We start from the raw sequence: 3,792 nt of genomic DNA on the forward strand, positions 1-3,792 counted from the left end.
GCACCCAACGTGGGGCTCTACCCTGAGTTCGCTAATTATCCCTTAACTTCAATTTCGTAAGGGAAAAGATAGTAAAAAGAGTAAATGATAAACTTTGTGTCACATAGAATTATAGTGTGGGCCAAATGCAAATGCGAATTTGAGGCTCTGCGTTTAATCCATCTTTGAATGGGAAGCTATTGTACAGCACCCAGGGAACAGTTACGGGTCCAGGGCCTTGCTAATGCTCCCTCAATTTAGGCCTCTGGATTTAACCAATCCTAGAATGGGTAGGCATTGTACAGCGTCAAGGGAGCAGTGACGTTTTCAGAGCGTTGCTCAGGGGGCTCCAACCAGAAAATCTTTACTCCTAAGCCAAGTCCCCATGGATTGAGCTAATGCTGCCCCGATAGGAATGCGCCCAACGTGGGGCTCGACCCTGAGTTTGCTAATTATCCCTTAACTTCAATTTCGTAAGGGAGAAGATAGTAAAAAGAGTAAATGATAAACTTTGAGTCACATAGAATTATAGTGTGGGCCAAATGTTAGGGGTCCAGGGCCTTGCTAAGGCTCCCTCAGTTTAGGCCTCTGGATTTAACCAATCCAAGAGTGGGCAGACATTGTACCGTGAAGAGTTACGTTTTCAGAGCGTTGCTCAGGGGGCTCCAACCAGAAAATCTTTACTCCTAAACCAAGTCCCCATGGATTGAGCTAATGCTGCCCCGATAGGAATGCACCCAATGTGGGGCTCTACCCTGAGTTCGCTAATTATCCCTTAACTTCAATTTCGTAAGGGAAAAGATAGTAAAAAGAGTAAATGATAAACTTTGTGTCACATAGAATTATAGTGTGGGCCAAATGCAAATTTGAGGCTATGCATTTCATCCATCCTTGAATTGGAAGCTATTGTACAGCACCCAGGGAGCAGTTACGGGTCCAGGGCCTTGCTAATGCTCCCTCAATTTAGGCCTCTGGATTTAACCAATCCTAGAATGGGTAGGCATTGTACAGCGTCAAGGGAACAGTGACGTTTTCAGAGCGTTGCTCAGGGGGCTCCAACCAGAAAATCTTTACTCCTAAACCAAGTCCCCATGGATTGAGCTAATGCTGCCCCGATAGGAAGGCACCCAATGTGGGGCTCTACCCTGAGTTCGCTAATTATCCCTTAACTTCAATTTCGTAAGGGAAAAGATAGTAAAAAGAGTAAATGATAAACTTTGTGTCACATAGAATTATAGTGAGGGCCAAATGCAAATTTGAGGCTACGCATTTAACCCATCCTTGAATTGGAAGCTATTGTACAGCACCCAGGGAGCAGTTACGGGTCCAGGGCCTTGCTAATGCTCCCTCAATTTAGGCCTCTGGATTTAACCAATCCTAGAATGGGTAGGCATTGTACAGCGTCAAGGGAGCAGTGACGTTTTCAGAGCGTTGCTCAGGGGGCTCCAACCAGAAAATCTTTACTCCTAAGCCAAGTCCCCATGGATTGAGCTAATGCTGCCCCGATAGGAATGCGCCCAACGTGGGGCTCGACCCTGAGTTCGCTAATTATCCCTTAACTTCAATTTCGTAAGGGAAAAGATAGTAAAAAGAGTAAATGATAAACTTTGTGTCACATAGAATTATAGTGTGGGCCAAATGCAAATTTGAGGCTGTGCATTTAACCCATCCTTGAATGGGCTGCCACTTTAAAGCACCCAGGGAGCAGTTACGGGTCCAGGGCCTTGCTAATGCTCCCTCAATTTAGGCCTCTGGATTTAACCAATCCTAGAATGGGTAGGCATTGTACAGTGTCAAGGGAACAGATACGTTTTCAGAGCGTTGCTCAGGGGGCTCCAACCAGAAAATCTTTACTCCTAAACCAAGTCCCCATGGATTGAGCTAATGCTGCCCCGATAGGAATGTGCCCAACGTGGGGATCGACCCTGAGTTTGCTAATTATCCCTTAACTTCAATTTCGTAAGGGAAAAGATAGTAAAAAGAGTAAATGATAAAATTTGAGTCACATAGAATTATAGTGTGGGCCAAATGTTAGTGGTCCAGGGCCTTGCTAATGCTCCCTCAATTTAGGCCTCTGGATTTAACCAATCCTAGAATGGGTAGGCAGGGAGCAGTGACGTTTTCAGAGCGTTGCTCAGGGGGCTCCAACCAGAAAATCTTTACTCCTAAGCCAAGTCCCCATGGATTGAGCTAATGCTGCCCCGATAGGAATGCGCCCAACGTGGGGCTCGACCCTGAGTTTGCTAATTATCCCTTAACTTCAATTTCGTAAGGGAGAAGATAGTAAAAAGAGTAAATGATAAACTTTGAGTCACATAGAATTATAGTGTGGGCCAAATGTTAGGGGTCCAGGGCCTTGCTAAGGCTCCCTCAGTTTAGGCCTCTGGATTTAACCAATCCAAGAGTGGGCAGACATTGTACCGTGAAGAGTTACGTTTTCAGAGCGTTGCTCAGGGGGCTCCAACCAGAAAATCTTTACTCCTAAGCCAAGTCCCCATGGATTGAGCTAATGCTGCCCCGATAGGAATGCGCCCAACGTGGGGCTCGACCCTGAGTTTGCTAATTATCCCTTAACTTCAATTTCGTAAGGGAGAAGATAGTAAAAAGAGTAAATGATAAACTTTGAGTCACATAGAATTATAGTGTGGGCCAAATGTTAGGGGTCCAGGGCCTTGCTAAGGCTCCCTCAGTTTAGGCCTCTGGATTTAACCAATCCAAGAGTGGGTAGGCATTGTACAGCGTCAAGGGAACAGTGACGTTTTCAGAGCGTTGCTCAGGGGGCTCCAACCAGAAAATCTTTACTCCTAAACCAAGTCCCCATGGATTGAGCTAATGCTGCCCCGATAGGAATGCACCCAACGTGGGGCTCTACCCTGAGTTCGCTAATTATCCCTTAACTTCAATTTCGTAAGGGCGAAGATAGTAAAAAGAGTAAATGATAAACTTTGAGTCACATAGAATTATAGTGTGGGCCAAATGTTAGGGGTCCAGGGCCTTGCTAAGGCTCCCTCAGTTTAGGCCTCTGGATTTAACCAATCCAAGAGTGGGCAGACATTGTACCGTGAAGAGTTACGTTTTCAGAGCGTTGCTCAGGGGGCTCAATCCAGCAAGTCTTTACTCCTAAGCCAAGTCCCCACGGATTGAGCTAATAGGAAGATGCCCAACGTGGGGCTCGAACCCACGACCCTGAGATTAAGAGTCTCACGCGCTACCGACTGAGCTAGCCGGGCCACGTCAGTCTAAGTGTAAGCCCTTCAATTCTCAAACAACCTGTAATCTCACATGATAATGTGGTTAGCTGCTAACTCTAATTTAGTAGGGAAGAAGATAGCAAAGATCGTGAATAATAAACTTTATATATCACATACAATTATAGTATTGGGCCAAATTTTCCCAAATGCGAATTTGAGGCTCTGCGTTTAATCCATCTTTGAATGGGAAGCTATTGTACAGCACCCAGGGAGCAGTTACGGGTCCAGGGCCTTGCTAATGCTCCCTCAATTTAGGCCTCTGGATTTAACCAATCCTAGAATGGGTAGGCATTGTACAGCGTCAAGGGAACAGTGACGTTTTCAGAGCGTTGCTCAGGGGGCTCCAACCAGAAAATCTTTACTCCTAAACCAAGTCCCCATGGATTGAGCTAATGCTGCCCCGATAGGAAGGCACCCAATGTGGGGCTCTACCCTGAGTTCGCTAATTATCCCTTAACTTCAATTTCGTAAGGGAAAAGATAGTAAAAAGAGTAAATGATAAACTTTGTGTCACATAGAATTATAGTGAGGGCCAAATGCAAATTTGAGGCTACGCATTTAA

General features: G+C 45.6%; 1 non-coding gene across 1 annotated transcript; it reads right to left on the reverse strand.

Moving 5' to 3' along the window:
- Positions 1–3,136: 3,136 nt before the first annotated feature.
- Positions 3,137–3,209, reverse strand: trnak-cuu. The gene has a single exon. It is a non-coding gene; the product is annotated as a tRNA-Lys (tRNA).
- Between the last annotated feature and the right edge of the window lie 583 nt (positions 3,210–3,792).

This window comes from Micropterus dolomieu, linkage group LG14 (genome assembly GCF_021292245.1).
Source record: "Micropterus dolomieu isolate WLL.071019.BEF.003 ecotype Adirondacks linkage group LG14, ASM2129224v1, whole genome shotgun sequence".
Classification (NCBI taxonomy): Eukaryota; Metazoa; Chordata; class Actinopteri; order Centrarchiformes; family Centrarchidae; genus Micropterus; species Micropterus dolomieu.